Source organism: Cryptotermes secundus, unplaced genomic scaffold (genome assembly GCF_002891405.2).
Source record: "Cryptotermes secundus unplaced genomic scaffold, Csec_1.0 scaffold56, whole genome shotgun sequence".
In the NCBI taxonomy this organism is placed as follows: Eukaryota; Metazoa; Arthropoda; class Insecta; order Blattodea; family Kalotermitidae; genus Cryptotermes; species Cryptotermes secundus.
Genome location: NW_019744407.1, coordinates 633,225 through 653,396, shown reverse-complemented (window position 1 = coordinate 653,396; position 20,172 = coordinate 633,225). Strand labels below are relative to the sequence as shown.

Genomic DNA, 20,172 nt, shown 5'->3' with positions numbered 1-20,172 from the left:
AGAGAGACTGAGAAAAATCACGAAAACACTCAGGATATCCTATGTCCTGGCCAAAGTTCGAACCAAACACTTGCCAAGCACGAGTTCAGACCGTTTACCGCTTGACCAGCCTTTTCAGTCTGTAAGTTTCCCGTGTTAAATACTTAAAGGAAGGACCTAATGAATTTTCAGTATTACCAGCGACTAAAGAACAAATTAGCATTGGAAAGGAAATCGCATCAAACACAGCACGTGACTATAGCTATCAGACCTGTCTGTCCGTTCCCACCATCCACGCAATTTTGTATCACGTGAAGCAGCTCAGAGTTGATTTCACTTCTCCCCCTGCGCTGCGCCTTTGTCATAGCGCGTTTCTCCTGCCTGGTCCTGCCATTCCGAGAGAGCGAGACGTACGTGTTAGTGGTGTCGGTGATTTCGTCTGTATATCGCGGACCTGCTGCATCGTATTATTTAATGCAGCTGCGGATGTCTTCAGCTGAGATTTTCTAATTACTTTATCATTTGCGGAAAGTGATATTGTGTTGTTTACATCTGTCTTCCGAACAGGATAACTGCAAAGCATCCATTCTTCGGACAGACTGGACTTCTGTGTGCCCCGGCCATCGAGGGTAGGGAAGGAAGGTATCTGCGCTGAAAGCTGCTTTCGTGTATGTTTCTTCCGCTAATGGCGCCTGCGTGTATTGTTCAATTTGGATTTAGTGAACAGTAATCGGTGCCTCGTAGTGTGACAAATCTGTTCTAAACGGGCCGTGTGTCTGCTTTATAACCTTGAAAGTTTTGTGTTGGTGTTATTACGAGAGAGAGCGGACTCGTGCGAGAAAGCCAGCTGGTATGAATTTATTTACGGTGTATCGTGAATCTTCGTTTCCCACAACGACGTAATGGAATGTAAAACTCGAAAATATTACTGTTGAAGTAGTCCATTGACTGATTCAGGTCCTCTGAACGTAAAAAAATTAAACTCCAATTTACAGGTTCTGTTTGCATTCGAGAGGTTCAAAAAATGATGTGTGCTTGTGACATGAAATAATTGTGAACCCTAGTTAGATACATAGTTTCATTTGTGACTTCCAGAATTGCAGAGCTTCGTGTGTTTAGCTTTCGTGTTGCACTTTACTATCGTAATGCTTAAATGTTTGTTTCGTTTCTTGTTGATAGGTCGTTTCGAAGAACCTGCCACGTATGCTTAGTTCTATATTGAAGTTAACCATTTCGTCCCAGTAAGTTTCATCCAGCGTTGAAACTGTGCAGTACTTTGTGCTTTACATAGTCTTGTGTGCGTTACACATCAGTTTGTGGAGCCATTTTGAGATGCCATGTCAACAATGCTTTGCATAGAAAACGAGTGAGAAGTGTTGTGTGGGTTAACTCTGTGAATGTGTTTTATAGTGTACGCCATTATATCTTGTTAACATATAGACGCTGCTGAGGATTTCATTGTTACAGTATTCTGCATAATTTCGGCGGCATGACGGGATAACACTTTCGCAGTAACAGGTGAGTGTAAAATATCATTCATTAAATGTTGATTTAAAACACGTTATTAATTAAAAACAAAGTTTAAAGTATTTGTATATTGTGGAAGGTGTATAAACGAGATTGCGAGCTACCAAAAATTACTTTATACGGTTGTGTATTTGTTGCCGAATGAGAAATATTTTAGCTCCACATTACTGTATTATACATGTACGGTACTTATTTCCGACCGGAACACGAATGTGAATTTACTGCTGTCGTAAAAATGCTGCTACCAGAACAAAAGTTGTAGTTACCATTCCCTATTTACATTTCTTCGTATTTCGTACCGTGAATTGTGCTTGAGTTTGGTTAATTTCTTGAGAAAGATGCTGTCTGAGTTCTGTTTGGTTTCGTGCTTTTTATTGTCATAGAAACGTGCGGCAATTTGGTTTTGTTTTCTGGCATTGAAATGTTGAGTATGACTGGAATTGCTAATATCAAAATAGCATTTTAAAAGTGTACATAATGTTTTAAATTCTGGTTGTTATTGCGCTGGGGTATTTTGTTGTTCGGGGTGCACACCAGGGCTATCGTTCATATTGCTACGTAGTAAGATAACGCAGCTGCTGTAATCAGTATTCTCCTTAATATCGACTCGTATAGAAATTCGGACTGAACACTGCTACATTTTAAGCCATTAGATTACCCATGTAGTAGCTGTAATAGGTGAACACACAAGCACACAAAATGTGTTTTATGCTACAGTGGGGTACACAAAAATGGTGAATTACTGCATGAAGTTTTGTCTTCAGGGCAATATAACGCTGTGTAGTCCCCTGGAATTTATCTCGCGTTTCGGACAATACACGGCGTTTTATCCCTGGAGATACTCGTAGAACTCTTTATGACCAATGCTGTGAGAATAGAAGTCCTACGACACGAATATTATACACATTAATAAATAAATTCAAAACATTGTGTGTCGCGTAGAAACACGAAACGAAGTGGCTTAATCATTTAGCACTGGCGTTTACTGTTCCGTTTTTGCCTTCTCTGGTCTCGTGAAATCAGCGTTCCCGTGCTGCACCTGTTGTGCATAGCGATGCGAAGTTTTTTCCACGAGTTTGGGTAGGCCGACGGGTTACGTGCAGTAACGAACTTGAGTTCATTAACGTCTTGAGAGGATGACATTAGATTATGTAGGCTAATGTTGCGCCTTATATTTTTTATGAATTAATTGCTTTGTAAACAGCAGTGACGCAGACTTATTGATAAACCTAAAATGGTTTTAAGTGGAGCCTTGGTTGTTTAAAGTCATCACTCTCATAGTGAATTATTCAAATTTAATAATTTGTACTGGAGTTTGTTAATGGTAAGATCCCTCTATTACCAAAATAATGATAGGCCAGTCTTTAAGTCCATGTGTGCCCCCGTGACCAATTAATTTTACACTTTTCAGTCCTAATTATTTATCTTTGTCATTTAATGATATTATGAACCATTTATGTGGGTATGCATATGCAGAGTTTGAGAATATCACGAGAGAGTGAAAAAAAAAGGATAATGTCCGCCGCATTTTTTTTTTTGCAGTAGTTTGAGTAAAATTACAAAATCTCGTTACACAAACCTCGGAAGAGAAGCTTTTGATTTTGAGTAATTTGTACAAAAAAAATCCAGACCTGGCAGATTTATGTTCATCGAGAACAATTAGGCCCGGTATAGGCTTACATAAGCCTAAAATATACTGAATGTCGTTATACATAACAGTATAACAGTGGCGGCTCGTAGGTGAACGTATTCTCCATGAATTGGAACACAAATTAGTCGGTAGGTCTGTGTGTTCCAAACGGGCAGGAAATCGAGGACGCCATAGCAGCTGCTAAGTATTATGTTTTAATATGTTAAAAACATGACTGTTGCTGAAGACATACATGAATCACTTTTCTGTTGCCTGAAGCCGTCTGTTGGTAGTAAAAGTTCAGAGGCTGGTGTTGAAAATATATAACGTATTGGGTTGCGTGCGTGTAGATTTTAACAGTTCCTTATGCACGTTGAAGCATTTAAGGAAACAGGTAAATCTTTTCTTTTAATTCAAAATTAATATGCGTATTTTGCGTTGCTGTTTATACAACTGGCTTAGTAATTGTCGTATCAAACTCGGGAGGACGCGGTAGCGTATTTGGTTGAGGCACTATGGTACGAGCCGAAAGGTCGCGGGTTCGAGTCTGGAAGAGCTCATTGGATTTTTCAGTTGACCTGATCCTTCCAGCCGCAACATAGCCCTGGGGTCGGCTCAGCCTCTAACAGAAATGAGTACTAGGAATCTTCCTGGGGGCAAAGGACAGCCGGTGCGTAAGGCTGACAGCTTCACCGCCATCTGTGAGCCGATTGTCTAGAAAATGTGGGAGCCACGACGTCTCAGAACCGTATGGGTGTCCACGGCCTGTCTCGGTTATAGTTTGTACCCATCAGACTCGGAAAAACAATGATGTTGGTAGAAATAGCTATAGTTGAAGTCTTTTTTTTTTCTTTATGAAAGAACGTATACCCTTTATTAATTTAAGTTTTGACCCGTTGGACCACAGTCGAATTTGCCCTAGGTTCCATATCCCTTCCGTGTATGTTACGTATTTTCTTATACCGAGATAACATAAAGTAAACAGAATTCGTTACTGCAGGCAGCGTAAGTATTGGGACGCGGTTTGTGTTCTGCCAGTTGTAAGGAGATCTCTATCCTGTGAGACTCTGTTCACCAAACCCTGCATCGAAATTGTGCTCGTGGGAATATAGGTCTGTGTTTCGAGCGTTAACACCACAAATCCTTCAGCTACTTAAATAATAATGACATCTCTGTATAAAACACCAATATTGTTATATTATCGAATGCCAGAACCAATCTTAGACGGCATTGAACAAGTATTTTTTCTTCATGGCAAATTTCATACCACCAGCGTAGCCTATTTTATTGGCATAAGGAAATGTAGTTTCACATCAACTCCAGATATGAAATCCTAGGTACGCAAACCTAGACGTTTTACAAACTTTAGATGAGTCTGAAATAGCATCACCATTTACACAGTCAGTCGTAGCGTCGCCATGAATTAGGCCTGGCCATATACTTCCCAGTGTAACAAAATGATACGGATCCACTTCAGTTCTGGCTTGCCTAGTACCGTGAATTCTAGGTCCTTAATGGAACATCGTTTTCTGTATATTTTTCGTGTTCTCCTGCTTCTATCCACTGGGCGTGTAGACTCCATAAGCGGAGATGGAAGTAGAGATAGGCCTAGTTAAGTGGAACATGAAACCAAGTGAATAAACTGGTTGGATGAAACAACATGGCGTCCGTGTCCTTGTTAGTAGTACCTTGCACTTGCTGAGTTGCCCGTGTGTACACCCGTTCTACGACCAACGAAGAGAGAAGTTGGTAGGCCTGCAATGTCCACAGCAAGGTAAAGGTGGCCATGTGCGTAATTAGTTAAGCACATCGCCATGAAGATGGAGGTATAGCTCCACCATTCTTGACCCAGTCACGGGATGGTGGTGAGTTGTCAGCTTCACGCTTCGGCCGCTGTACCCTCCAGCACTGTTTGGATAGAAGGCTGAGTTGGTGCCAGGGGCGGTCTGGACGCTGTGGAATAGAAACAAGTATCTGTTGTCCCTGCCGGAAATCAAACTCCGGCCTTCCAGCCCATCGCCCGTCGCTATACTGGCTTGGCTATCCGAATGGCAGCAAGAGGGCAAGAAATGTATTTCTGATAGTAATCTCTAAGTTCACAAGACTTTTCATTCGCCATAAAGTTATCAGGCCTATCTGTGCTAGATACGTCGTTGTGTGGTCCAGGTAGGCATTCTCTGAGGTGCGATGGAATAATGAAGACTTTTGAGAGCAACTTACAATAAAATTGTTGTTTTGACTAAGTTTCGATCAAACCATTAAGTATAAAATCTACATGCTGTAATAGAAAATTTGTACTGCAAAGTTATTCTGTGTATTGTTTCAGTAAGTAATTCCTTGTTTTATATATGTTGGTGAATTAAAATGTCTAGGATTATCAAATTTAAATAGGAGGTTGATGCCGAATAGGCATATATGTTTTTGAGGTGGCAGTGTAGTAGCGTTCTGTTTGAACTAGATCGTGAAACATATGAGGGAGTAAAAAGTTGTACGCGCTTTCCATCGCAAGATTGGAAGAATACAACAAGTCTTCATATTATCTGTAGCTGGTGGATGAACACGGAAAGCCTTCACACCAGCTCCTGCACTTACCCGGTAAACACAAGAGAATAATCTAATACAGATGCACCTGAAACCTGCATACGACGATGAAGTGGACCACTTGCGTGTGATATGAACATGAATTTTAACATTCACCTTCAATTCTTAATTAACTTTTGGTTCACTCATTCACGTAGCTGAGCCCTTCTTGAGAAGCCGCCAATTGTGCAGCCACTCAAGAACTTTCCAGCATTTTATGAAACCCAAAGGTTTATTACCGTGTTCACAAGAGCCCTGGTCCCAGTCCTGAGCCAGATCAATCCATTCCAGCCCATCCTTTCTCTCTAAGATCCATTTTAATAGTCCACCCATATACTTCTTGGCCTTCCTAGTGGTCTCTTTCCTTCTGGCTTTCCCATCAATATTCTGTATGAATTCCTCTTCTTCCCCATTCGTGCTACATGCCCTGCCCATCTCACCTTCCTTGACTTGATCATAATTAACTTCTAGTTATTACTTTTAATATCAGTTTTTTTTTATTCTCATGGGTGAGACTTGAGCGCACTTGGCACTGCGGCCACTTCTGGCCTGTTGTACCAGCCCCAGATGATGATGATTGTGGAGCAATCGGTGGAATGCGAATTGGCAGGGGAAACCGAAGTACTTGGAGAAAACCTGCCCCAGTGTCACTTTGTCCACCACAAATCTCACATGACCTGACCAGGGCTCGAAGTCGTGCCGCCGCGGAGGGAAGCCAGCCACTAAGCGCCTGAGCTATGGCATGGCCCTAATATCAACTTTAATTAATGTTTAATTGTACAAGATAATGCAGTATTCAAACTTGTCAAGAAACGGCATGATAATGGCAGAGTATGGCAGAATCGTATTGTGCTAACAGTGTAAACAGATCCGCGCCATAGCTCAAGCGGTTAGTCGCTGGCTTCCCACCGCGGCGGCATGGGTTCGAGCCCGGGTCTGGTCAAGTGCAATTTGTGGTGGACAAAGTGGCGCTGGGGCGGGTTTTCTCCGAGTACTTCGGTTTCCCCTGCCAATCTTCATTCCACCAATTGCTCCACAATCACCCTCACCTATCATCTGGGGCTGGTACAATAGGTCAGAAGTGGCCCCAGTACAAGGGATTTAGTCGTCACCAAATTTATGTAAACAGTATTGGTGCAAACCGGATGACAATAAACCACTTGATACATTGGCTGATGTTGCGGCTGTACTGCGCGTCTCGTAGATTTACAAATATTGATCTACATAGAGGTGAGACTGCGTGGCAAGTGTTTGGTTTCTTGGAATCGGCGGAGCCAAAGAAAGTTTATGTTGAATGTAACCGAAGTTTGCGTAATGCAGTTTTTGAACTTGTGTAATACATAAAATTTATGTTGACACTTCGCAAGCGGGACGTACATCACAAGAAAAAAACTGCGTTTGTTAGACAGTTTATTATATAAGAAGGTAAATTTGAATTTACAATTCTACTGGTAAACCGAGACAGGCCGGTCACGGTAGCTGAGTTGTCTAAAGCATGTATTGTCTTCGCTCGCTCGGAAGCCGGGATCGCGGTATCGAATCGCACACAAGGCATGGATGTTTAGTGTGTGAATGCGTTCTCTATTTGTGTTGTTCTCTGTACAGGTAGAAGCCTTGCGACGAGCTGATCACCCGTCCATGGAGTCCTACCGTCTGTGAAAATGATCAATGAAACTGAGAAATAAGCCCTGTGCTCCAAAGTGGGAGCGAGAGAAAAAACCGCGACAGATTGTCAGTTTGTTTCATTGACAATATCTAGGCAGATTGGAGTACTTTTTTAAAGATGTTCGTATGGAGCAGATTCTCTCAAACAATGGTTTCTTAAGGGGGTCATCGGGTTCTCAACATCTGTTTTAAATGTATCGGTAGTTCTCTCCACGCACAGTTTTGTCAGTTCATTAAGTCGGATCTAATACAGGTAAAAGTTAAATTTGTCTTTATGTTTAATTAATTAAGCACGATGCCTTTAGGACATATGGAAGAGTGGAGGTATAGCTGCTCCATTCTTGGCCTGGCACTAGATGGAGGTCAGTGACCAACTTCACTCCCCGGCCGCTTTACCCCCGGCCTGACGAAATATTTCGCATTTTTGTCGTGACTGTGCAGAACATTTTATAGCTTNTGTTACAGCGGCCACTTCCTTTGGAGTGTTTCCCACTGCGCCGTAAATAATCGCTCCCTCGAAGAAAGCAGTCTTCTAGGATGTGGCGCCGTGTAGATATTATGTTAATAGAAGTTTCGGAGGAACGTATCGCCTCCATCTTCAGGTAGAAGAAAAAAATCCGCGAGCGAACCAGCGTGAGCAGGTGCAGTCTGTTAGCACCTGCTCACGGCGGTTCGCTCGCGGATTTCTTTTTTTTCTTCTACCATGAAAATAGAGGCAATACGTTCCTCCGAAACTTCTATTAACACAATATCTACACGGCGCCACATCCCAGAAGACAGAGTCACCGCGATGAAAACCTCAAATCTTAAATCGTTCCCTCGTTCATCATACGGCAACGAAAGCGAAATTTGTAGAAAAACTGTTTTCCAGCCCCATTCCACGGTCTGTAATTCTTGTCACATATGTCTAGGGCAAAGGAGAGAAGCCAAGGATCATAGGCTATGTTGTTAATATGAACCTTGTATTTTAATGTCTTGTGATACCAGTAACCCCTTCCTCACCATTAGCAGTTTGCATAATCATTCAAGTCACTTGCAGCTTTGACCGCGTACTTCATTGTGTGCTGTGCTGTGTTGTACGGCGCTCGATGCGCGTCAGCTGAGGACTAGAACTAGCGTGTGGCAACAGCGTTGCCAGAAGAATTGCGGCCTTTTGTAAAACCTAGTCGATTAATAGGACGGAAGGTTCAAAATAGAAACAGTGTTCTCTGGTAGAAGGTAGTCGCGCAGGGTTGTACGTTCAAAAAATAGTTTTAAAGTTATTATCATATAGATTTAATGCTATCACGTAAGAATCCCATATTTACAGATTCCAGATTATTATTTTCAGTGAATCGTCATTTCGTATTTCCACGATAAAGACATGTTTCGTTGTATAGCCACGCCGCAGAGGTAGCTGGGTAAGGGCGTCAGCTGACCGTTAGAACTAGCAAGTGGCAACAGCGTTGTCAGAAGAAATGTGGCATTTTGTAAAAGCTAGGCGATTAATAGGACGGAAGGTTCAAAATAGAAACAGGGTTTTCTGGTAGAAGGTAGTCGCCCAGGGTTGTACATTCAAAAAGTAGTTTTGATGTTATTACCATATAAATTAAATGTTGATCACGTAAGAATCCCGTATTTACAAATTCCTGGTTATTATTTTCAGTGAATCGTCAATTCATATTTCCATGACAAAGACGTAGTTTGTTGTGTAGGCTTAACCCAGGAGAGGCAGCTGGGTATGATTCTGTGGTATGTTCAGGTTGACAAATCTCATCACGTGTTCGTTCCTTGATAATGACCTTTTCAGTGTGCCAGTGGCGTAGTGGGAACTTTGCCACGAATAGGATGTTGCCGGTAAGCCGCCATAACTGTGTTTGCCCAGTATTCTGATTATATTCTGCTTACAAAGACACTGCTTCTGTGCTTGGGTCTGTGGTTGTTTCTGGTAACCTCGGTACCATCACGATAGGACCGATCTCGACAAGCTGTGGCTCGCAAGTCGTTTGCGGCTCTTTTGAACAGTTGGTGCGGCACGCAGAAGAAAGTATTAGTCCCTTTCTTACGTATGGAGGGGCACGCGGTAGCGTAGTTGGTTGAGACACTATGCTACAAGCCGGAAGGTCGCGGGTTCAAGTCCCGATGAGGTCATTTGATTTTTTTCAATTGACCTAAACCTTTCGGCCGCACTATGGCCCTGGGGTCGACTCAGCCTTTAATAGAAATGAGTACCAGGAATTAATTAAATAATTTTCGTGGGGAGTAAAGCGCGGCCGGCGCATAAGGCTGACAACATTACCACCGTCTTTTAGCCGATTGTCTAGATAATGTGGTACCGTCAACGTCTCACAACCCTATGGGCCTCCACGGCCTGTTACAGGAATAGCTTTACTTACTTTTACTTACGTATGCATTAAATATGAAAGTTGTGTTGCGCGGAAGGCATATACCCAAACACCGATGCCATCCAATCCATGTTTGATTGTGGTTCCCGAACTGCTGACAATTACATGCAGTTACGACATTCTGTAAGTTTGGCCGCACTTGCTATACAGACTTCCTCAGCGGAGCTCATCCAGCATGGAGTCCTTTTTTCACATTTGGTGCTGTAAGGGGAGAACATTGTTTTGAATTGAAGAGGCCAATATTTTAGGACATACAAAAGAAATCTCCGTGGCTTGTAGCCCGCACGCGAACTATACCGACCGAGCGACCGCCGCTTGTCGGCGAAGTTAGTGCCAACTTTAACAGATAGAGGGTGATTTTAGGATATAACGCGGCGTATTTTCTTTTAACCTCCATCTTCAGGGTCAGAGAATAAGTCAAACAGTAAACCATCGTGAAGCGTGTCGCAATGCTACCAGCTTCGTGCAGGGAAGATGGGTGCGACATGTTCCTTCAAAACGTCGGTTGACTTTCAGCACACAACACGACGTTGTATCCCAGAAGACAGGGCTGTTCATAACCAGCGCTGTGAGAACCTCAAGTCCTACGATATTTTGAATTGTTTTGCACATTTAAGTAAACAATGATAGCACTGTTGCTGTGATGATAGGTTATAGGGCTGATGTTTATGGGGAAATTTTTTGGGCTATCATGTGAACTGAGTTCAGCTGGCTCAGTACCCTATCAAATGGCGGAGCTGATAATAATGGTGTTCATTTTTCTTAATGTTGTTGTGGTATTAGTGAATGCTGCTTGTATGAATTCATATTTTCTCCTCAACATTCAACGGTGTTGCCGGGTTTTTGTTACGCATAGTGCTATAGCGCCGGTCACAGTGGGCGCGCGGTCTAAGGCATGAACAGTCTTCGCCTACTCGAACACTAGGGTCGTGCGTTCGAATCCCACTCGAGGCATGGATGTTTAGTTTGTGTGTGTGCGTTTTTCTATGTTTGTGTACAGGTAGAGGTCTTGCGACGAGCTGATCACCCGCCCAAGGAGTCCTACCGAATGTGTAAGATCGAGAAAAACCGAAGTGAACGGAGAAGTTCATGGAGGCAGGCCTAGACCCACTGGGGCTGTAGTACCAAGGAAAAAAACCCGCTATCATTGGCATGATACATTTAGGGTTCCCAAAGAATAAACGTTGTACCTGATTTTTATTTTCATTCTCATTGGTACAAGTAATCAGCTTTTTGAAAAGAATGAAATATACAAACTGACATAACCGAATCATTGGTTTAAGTGCACATAACAAAGGAAATAGTTGTGACCTGTTAACGTCTTTATTTTATGGAAGTAATAAAAAATATGTTCGTATCGGTACTCGTGGCTTCACGTCTAATTCTCCATATATCAGCGTATTCAGTATTGAGGGGGTGGGTTAGACCAGTTATTGGTCCATTGTGCGTCCCCCTTTAATTTCTACTGTCTCCATACCCTACCGGTACTGGTGCTCGCTATCAGTCCCTTTCTGCCAGGAAGGTTCCGATCCTCTACTGGCAGTGGTATCTAATAGTTAGTCCCTTTCTGTCAGAGAGGTCGCCCCTCCTCTGGCAGTGGTATCTAATACTTCCCCATCTACCGGAGGCATTGGAAACTACTTTGGGCGGGAAAATTTTTTTCCAAATTTAGCTCAGAAGTCTCCTAGAGACATGAGGTTCTTTTACGTGCCATAAATCTACGACACGGGACCCACGGCTTAAAGTCCCTCCCGGAGGACTTGTTCCCTGAATTTTTCCGCCCTTAAAAATTCCACGACCTCCGCCTTGTTTGAACCCGCGTACCTTGAACCATGAAGTGGGAACGTTACCCCTAGACTACGCAGGCCGCTATATATATATATATCAGCGTAACTCGAGTGAATTTGGGTCGAGTAGACATGTAATAATCAGAAAGTTAAACTTTGGCAACCGTAGACAAGCATTTGTAATATAACGAACAGAGAAATACAGGATCTTGAGTTGAAATGTATTACGTAAATAGGGAATAATACTCGAGAAGAAGCGTTTACTGCTGCTTCACGGCTCACATACCAGGCTGTCGCAACCAGTTGCTGGGTCCCAGATGCTTGCCATGCATATTCTGCTGGCTAACATCCCGTCGCCACCCCAGCAAAAAACGGCGTAGAAATCAGGTCACTTTTCAGTGAGGCACAATGATCATGACAGTATTACAGTTGTGTCTGTGTAATTACTTGCCAGTATTTTCATCATACGGACGTGTGTTCAGAGTGTATAGGTATGAATGGCCATTTTGATTTTGATTTAATTAAAAGTAAATTGTAAGGAAAAGGTCGTAGTTAAGAGAATTTTAATGAATTTGCAAACTTTGCTTTGAGAATTAAGAAATTAAATAGTTGTGATTTGAAGAGATCGGAATAATGAGTATGCCTTTGAACTCCGCGACCAGTTTTAACCATTCTTCTTATTCCCTATACAGGAACTGAACTAAATAAATACAGATAGGCGCTGTTTTAACATGCTGCATGGAGAATCATTATTTAATATTCATGCTCGCATGAAAGAGTCATTTATAAATCCAGAAGTATAGGATATATCAGTTATAAGTGTATAGTCAGAGTCACGTGACTACCGACGGTCACTTGGCCAGTTTGTCTCGGTGTCAGCCTGCATCTGGAGCCCAAGATAGTTGCGGGTGTGTTCATGTGGGGCGCCCTCTCAGACGAGAGGACGGGGCTCGGAGTTCCAAAGTGTATAAACATTGCGTTTTTACCCCGCAGGAAACCCATTACATCCCTACTACAAAGTTCAAGCGGTTAATGCTTGTAAGTGTACATGCGGTGCGTATTCGTAGTATGTATCTTTTCTTTTTTAATTCGCTTAGTTGGGGGTGGAGTCCAATTGGGTCCACTCGGCACAGCGGCCACCGATTGGCCTATTGTAGCCTGGCCCGGGTGATTATGATGATGGAGAATTTGGTGGAATGAAGATTGGCAGGGAAAACCGAAGTACTCGGAGAAAACCCGCTCCAGAGCCACTTTGTCCACCACAAATCCCACTTAACAGACCCGGGATAGAACCCGGGCCGCTGCGGTGGGAAACCAGCGACTAACCGCTTGAGCTGTGGCACGGCCCGGAGTGTTATCTTGCTGGTTTGTTGTTCGACATCCTGTTTAGCTGGGTTCAAATTACTGTTCAGATTTTATTAAAATGTTAAAAAATAGCATTAAAGTAACTTGTAACATGAATGGTGTGGTAAGGTAAAGATGTTCCATTGCTTAACTAATTAAGCACTACGCCATGAAAGCGTATGGAGAATGGATGTATAGATCCACATTTTCTTGACCTTGGCACTGGCAGGAGGTGAGTGGTCAGCTTCACGCCCGGTCGCTTTACCCCCGGGAAAGAGCCTCCTGGTACCCATTGGATAGGAGGCAGGGTGGATCCCAGAGCCGGTCTGGACGATGCAAAGAAGATAAAATTGTAGACCCTACCGGGACTCGAACTCCGACCCCTCTGTCGTCCATCCCGTAGCCACTCGCCATACCGATTAAGGTATCCCGGCTCACCAGTGTTCCTATTGTGATATTTCTGTGATTCCAAGATTCTAAAGTTTCCGGGTTTGAACGTTGTCATATTGCAGGATATTATGCCATTCGATCATACATGCAGAGTTTGTGCCACTAAATTCGCGGAATATTATATGATGCCTGCTTCTTCTGCATTCTCTTCATACGTGTATATTGGACGGGCGTCTCTCGCAAACGCTGTTTATATCATGACCTTCCATATTTATGACGTGTTGAACCCATCGTTGTGTGTGTACACATTATCACCCGGATAACACGCAGAAACGAGTCAGTGATGTGAAGGAAACAGGCCACTTGAGTCGTGTGTGTGTGTTGTAGTACGAAGTCTATTTCAATATAATATCCAACATGATCGTATAACTCAGTTGATTTTTACATGAAAACAACTCTTCACTCCCACCTGAGGGCTAATACCCTGACTAGGTGCCTGTGATTAGTGTCCCAATTTACACATAACGATGTATTTAATAATTTCTTCTATTAATCTAGTATTTTTGGGCAATGAAGAGGAGAGGGATGGATCGTGCGGCATAATTGGAGGAAAACACAAAAATTATGGTTCGAATATTGAAGGAGAAGAAAGAGACGACCTAGAGACCTAGGCTAATATTGAGGTGGGTCTTAGATAGTTGTTTCATGGTTCGCATCCACACTGCATACAGACAGATCCGGAAAGTAAGCAGTGTATTTAGACATTCTTCATATATAGTCACATGTGTTTCAAAGGACTGATAATTAACGCAATAATAATAATATGATCCAGATAGAAATGTGAAGCAACAGTAAAAGCACTCTCCAGAGAAATTCAGCATGTCAGGAAGCAGCGTACTTTAAAATCTCTGATATTACAGCGTTTAATCAACGTCAACTCTGGCTAAGATTTAAATTGTAATTAAGCTATCCCTGTAACAGGCCTTGGAGGCCTATAGGGTTGTGAGACGTCGAGGCTCTCACATTTTCTCTAGACAATCGGCTCACAGATAGCGGTGATGTCAGCCTTACGCGCCGGCCGTCGTTTACCCCCAGGAAGATCCCTGGTACTCATTTGTGTTAAGAGGCTGAGCCAATCCCGGTGCCATAGTGCTTCTTGAGGAAGTAGGTCAGTTGGAAAATAGTGACCTTATCGGGAATCGAACCCGCGACCTTCCGGCTTGTAGTGTCTCAACCGACTACGGTACCGCATGCCTCGCTGCCGTGGAGAGTTATCGATATATGGAATTTGATCTTTACACACATGTAATGAACGCGCGGGCACACAGTAGATCTGTGTTTTGTTGTTGAAAGAGAAGTGCTTAGTTGTAATAACGACCAGGAATATCGTGGTAGATGACGCAATTTAACATATAATTGCCGTTTCCGGTGTTTTCTCTTTCTTTGAAAAGTGTCTAAATGGAGTTTCTAACTGAAACCAGTGGCGTGCGGTACTATTTTTGGTAAGGGAAGCAGTGGTATCTAATGAACGAACTGATAGCAATCAACTCACCAAAATTTATTTGAAGACCAAATCTATTCTCCGTTTTGTATTCTGTTCGATAAACCTGTAAATACTGTACTGTTCTCAAGGTGAACATTGAGTTTATGATCACATTTCCTCAAGAAGTGAACTAATTCCACATAATAATCTCGGTCGATAGAATCCACGCTTTCGTCATGACCACGGAGGGCAAGTTGCCTCTTTCCTAAATGGCAGATGATATCAATCAAGCGTTTCATTATTTCTCTATTTTCTTTCACATTTTCATTATGCTGTAGTATCGTCAGGCGCTTTTGATTGTCAAGTTGACAGTCAGTTTGAGATTTCCCGAACATAACAAGTTGCACTGTTGAAATAATGCGAGTCTGAGAGTTCTCATGTCGTTTCAATGCTTTATGAAGGCTGTTGATATCACCAAACCCAGTCTTGTTCCATACATTTTTTTTTTCATTGAGAAACAATACGCATGGCCAACAAAACAGTTTTCCTATATTACGGCAACCGGATAGCCACTCTGTTTTAGAATACTGTTCCAAATTACATTCCCTCACACATAATTTGGTTTGTGATTTAAGTCATCTTTCTATAATTATTTTCTTTTCAGAAAAGTCCCTGCTATTAAACCCCCGTTTTAAAGGGCTTTCGATTGCACAGTCGCAGTCGCGTTGTCTGGCAGAATTCATTTTAGCTGTTACCTGTGCGTGTAGTTAATGACGACCCTGCCCCTCGTACCACAATATCAGACTTGCTTCCCTTAAACGCGGATTGCTTCTCTCTGATGCGTCAAAATACGATCACAAATACAATCTTACGCCATCCAAATATGCACTTTAAATATTTTCATAAAACTTATTGTTACCTATAACACCCAACAAGACTGAAATCATACATAAACAGTTCATTTTCACATAACCATCGAAAGAACACAATCTTTCACTTCCACATCAGATCACACGCCTAGAGCCAGCAAACCAAAAGTGCTTCCCTTCACGACTTCGGGTGAGACGAATTCGTACGAAGATTAACGAAAGGAAACTTGGTCCGGCCCACCAATCAAGGAAAGGGAAGAGGAGTAGGCACGTGACCTTGAACAGAAGCACACGCTAAAATGTTCAGAACATGACAATATTCACATCCTTATTATTCAAATTGAATCATTTATATATGACTTCTTTTCTTTTCGTTTCTTACCTACGGAAGCAATGCTTCCCTTGCTTCCATGCACGGCACGCCATTGACTGAAACCTTAAATAAATGTTTACATTGTTACAGACTGTCTCCGTTGGGTTGGCAGCATTTCTGCTTCGTATTGGGTTGTGTGGGACCGCCTCTGTGGTGTAGTGGTCAGAGTTCCTGCCTACAGATCCAGTGGTCCGGTTTCGTTTCCCGGCGCTACCAGATTTTCTGAGTAGTCGTGGGTCTGGAACGGGTCCACTCAGCCTCGTGAGAATAATTGAGGAACTGTTTCAAGAAAATAGCGGCTCCGGTCTAGAAAACCGAAATTACGGCCGTGGGGATTCGTCGCACTGACCACGCGACACCCTCTGTCCGCTAAAGTTGGCACCAACTTCGCCGGCAAGCGACGGTCGCTCAGTCTGTATAGTTCGTTTGCGGACTAAAGCCACGGAATTTTTTAGTGTTTTGCGTGGGGTTTGGTTGTCTGCCCGAATACAGGCTATCCTAACAGATTTTTCTTGGTTTTTTTCAGTCCGTCTAGGTAAATGACTGGGATAGTGGCTCAGATTACATAACGACTATTTCCTTCCCCGTTCTTTCCAGTTCATTATTCATCAATCATTCAGTGTTATATAATCTGAAATAGGGACAGCGTAGTTAAATAAACCGCAAATAAATAAACTCCCATTGTTGCGTTTGATATTGGGGTCACCCAATAAGCGTGTTACGCTTACTATCCCAGTTTTAAAGCCACGTGTCCTGAAACAAAAGCCGATACACGTGCGAGAGCTCACAGCGCTAGGTGTGGATCACGAGGAGTACGCCTGATGCAAAAGGATAAGAAATGAGAAACAAAAAGAAGTTTATTTACAAATTTGCAGAGGTTTTCATAGTCCGTAAAGGTTATGTTAGAAGCCGATTTGTGGTGTTTGTGTTTCGCTTATGTATCAGGATTTATTCACACACAACTCCCAAAATCCCAGACCTGTAGCACGCAGTGGCCCAACGAAGAAGCATTGTTGTGCATGTGAGAGGTCTGTATAACTTCTGTAAAAAAACAGTTCCATCGAACATCGCCCTTGGGACGAATGCACTATATTTGGGATGTGCCTGCTTTGAATTTGGGCGGAGGAATTTAAACCAGGAGACTACACTGGCTGAGGATTTTTGTGGGTTTTCGAAATACCTCAAGGAAAATTTCAGATAATATCTTAAATAGACAATTATATTTGGTTACTTTGACATCCTCATTGATAGGGGTCTAATCCACAATTCAGTGCTCATGTAGCAATGAACCAAGAGGATAGAAGCAAGCAAAGTGGCGCCTACAGGATGTCGAGACTATCTTCACGCGATGTTGGACATGGGCAGTCCAAGAATGTAGCGGTCGCTGATGGGTTACGGACAGAGATCAACGTAACTGTCATGCCGAATTATGCCCGAGCTATCTGGAGAGACGACCTGTCCAGAATTTGGTTTGATACGGGTTTTTGCATTGTTTAGTGCATTCTGTGAGACCAGTTGATAAGTTTATTATGATTAAAACGTCTATGTATCCACAGTCCCTCAATAATGCAACAATTATTTGTTCACCATTTAACACTTAACACAACATGTTTCGGCCACAGATGGCCGTCTTCGGGTGTCTTAATTTATCGAAACTGTTACACTGCTCCAACGTGAGCTAAAACCGTGCCCTGCATTAAAATGGATTTTAATTAATTATTTTTATGTTATTTTTAAGTGGACTGCAGCGCACGTTGGAGCAATGTGACAGTTTCTATACATTAATACGACTGAAGATGGCCATCTGTGGCCGAAACATGTTGTGTTAGGTGTTAAATTGTGAATAAACAATTGTTGCATTATTGACGGGCTGTGGATACATAGACGTTTTAATTGGAGTTTTGCAACAGGATGCTTAAATACAAGTTTATTATTTATTGTTACGATTCAATGGAGTGACATTAGATGGTGTTTTGCTTGGTAATTCGAGTTGTTGAACACTTACAGTTCGTAACTACAAGTAACTATTGCGCTAATTCATACACTCTGCCTTTCACTACAGTCTTCTCAGTTTGCTATATCTTCACCGATTGTCGCCGGGTAACGACTTCTAGCGCCGTAGTTACCGTAGCGGCCGTTTACAGAGCCATTACCTAGCAGCGGCTGTTGTATAGCTGCATATTTCGCGGCCGTTACCTAGCAGCGGTTCTACATGCCATAGTATGTTTATTGGAAGGGTTAGCGTTACTAGTTCGCTGGTGACGGTACGGTCTCTCTCCCAAATTTTGTTTCAGGTGGCCCCTAAAGTACGCTGACTTATGTAAGAACCAGCACGCATATATCTAGTAAGTATTTCATATTCTTTTCACATACGTGTCCAAAATAGAAAAAGAGAAATGCACCACGAAGTCGGTAAGTTTTGCGGCATATTTGACTGGTGACAGAAGGGGCATCAAGGTGTTTTTCGCAAACAGGTTCTCAGAATAGTCAAGCTGGGCCACTCCGTTGATGGGTGTAGAGATCCGATTCTTAAATAGCTCTATAATGCGTGAAAACTTACGCGAGGCTTGAATCAGATGCAGATTTAAGAATATTATTTCTTCAGGATCGAAGCGTACGCTAAACAAGCTACCACATCAAGCAGATCGCTGTACTTATTGCTTGACTTACCATCTACCCTGAAGATGGAGGCAATGCTTTTCACTGAAACGTCGATGAGCGTTTACGAGTTTAGCAGCGTCACATCGCAGAATATGCATTCTACGTAGTGAGAACGTTAACTCCAACAGAGATGTAGACTGTGCAGAGAGAGGGGTTGACGAACTTTCAGTTAGTCTGGAAAATGTGCAGTCAGTCGCGTCACAGAGACCAATCGATACATCGCCTGGTAAGAAAACACTGCACAACATTGAGGTAGAAGGCAAATATTTGCCTGCAGCACGGACAAATGATTAATTATTAGGCTAGTTAGAATTGTTTTGGGTGTTCTGTTAATAGGCCTACATTATCTATAATTTTCCTACCTAAACCAAAGTTTATTAATTAAAACCTGAAACTTTTTTAACAGGTCATCACACGCAATAGGTATAAACTTATTTTAATGCTAGAGAAGATATAATTAAAGTGTTTTATTATTAGGCCGGTCACGGTAGCCGAGCGATTGAAGGCATGTACTGTCTTCGCTCGCTCGGAAGCCGGGATCGTGTGTTCGAATCCCACTCAGGACATGGATGTTTGTCGTGTGTGTGAGTTTTTCTGTGTTTTTGTTGTCCTGTGTGTAGGTAGCGGCCTTGCGACGGGCCAGTCACTCGTCCAAGGAATGTGTGAAAAGTTTAAAAGAATAAAAGAAAACCTCGACACCCATATAAGGGTATAAAGGAATGGATGAATATTATTATTATTATTATTAGTGCGGTGAGACTAAGCCCCTTGTACTGCGGCCACTGCTGGCCTTGGACCAGCCCCAGATGATAGTGATTGGGGAGCAGTTGGTGGAATGAAGATTGGCAGGGGAAACCAAAGCACTCGAAGAAAACCTGCCTCAGCGCAAATTCATCCACCGCACATCCCACATGACCAGACTCGGGCTTTAACCCGGGACGCCGCAATGGGAAGCCAAGGACTAACCGCTTGAGCTGTGGCGCGGCCCTACATTTAAAGTTGTTAAGAGGTTTCAACCAGTCTGTTATATCAGAGTTGTTGATTAGCTTTCAGTTGACGATAGCCTAACATAGTAGGCGTAAGTCAAGTAACTTAACGTAAATTGAATCATTTGTTTAGGCTCGGTATTTAAAACTGGTACTAGACAAGAAACGGACTCGCGGTAGCGAATTCGGTTGAGACCCTGTGCTACAAGCCGGAAGGTTGCGGTTTCGATTCCAAATCAGGTTGGATTTTGGATCGTCCTAATCCTAGTCGCACTATGGCCTTGGGGGAGCCCGCGCCTAGCTCAGGCTGTTAGTCGCTGGCTTCCCATCGCGGCGGCCCGGGTTCAAACCCAGTTCTGGTCATGTGGGATTTGTGGTGGATGAAGTGCAAATCCTCATTTCACCAGTTTCTACACTCACCATTATCTATTATCTGGGGCTGGTACAGTAGGCCACTAGTAGCCGCAGTACCAAGTGGACTCAGTCTCACCCCACTGGGGGTCCTGGTTTGCCA

General features: G+C 42.9%; 1 protein-coding gene across 1 annotated transcript in view; it reads left to right on the top strand.

Moving 5' to 3' along the window:
- Positions 1 to 389: 389 nt before the first annotated feature.
- LOC111874680 overlaps positions 390 to 20,172 on the top strand; it is a 536,164-nt gene continuing 516,381 nt past the window's right edge. Inside the window, exons 1-2 of the mRNA XM_033755542.1 lie at positions 390 to 621; positions 1,159 to 1,497. The gene's annotated coding sequence lies outside the window, so the exon portion shown is untranslated. The remainder of the gene's footprint in view (positions 622 to 1,158; positions 1,498 to 20,172) is intronic.